Source organism: Lagopus leucura, unplaced genomic scaffold (genome assembly GCF_019238085.1).
Source record: "Lagopus leucura isolate 7727_CA_CO unplaced genomic scaffold, USGS_WTPT01 27077-0_obj-0_obj, whole genome shotgun sequence".
Classification (NCBI taxonomy): Eukaryota; Metazoa; Chordata; class Aves; order Galliformes; family Phasianidae; genus Lagopus; species Lagopus leucura.
This window is the reverse complement of record NW_024965128.1, coordinates 1695-1990: the sequence shown is the minus strand read 5'-3', so window position 1 is coordinate 1990 and position 296 is coordinate 1695.

Below are 296 nucleotides of genomic sequence, written 5' to 3'. Positions count from 1 at the left end.
TCGGCCCAGCACCGGGCTCAGCTCCACCACAGCCTCTCTCAACCCCCCCCCCCCCCCCCCCCCCCGGATCCCCCCGCCCTGTTTTCGCACCCCTCCCCAATTACATCGCTCTTTCCCCGCTGCTGGGAGCCCCGCAATGGGACACATCGCTGTTCCCGAGGGCTGTCGGCGGTTCTCCGGGTTTGGGGGGCGGGGAAGGAAGGGGTGACGGGTCCAAACAGGGAACGATTCCCAACGGGAGCAGCACTTCAATGCTCCCATCGCTGTCAGGAGCAGCCTGAGGGCAGAGGAGGGAG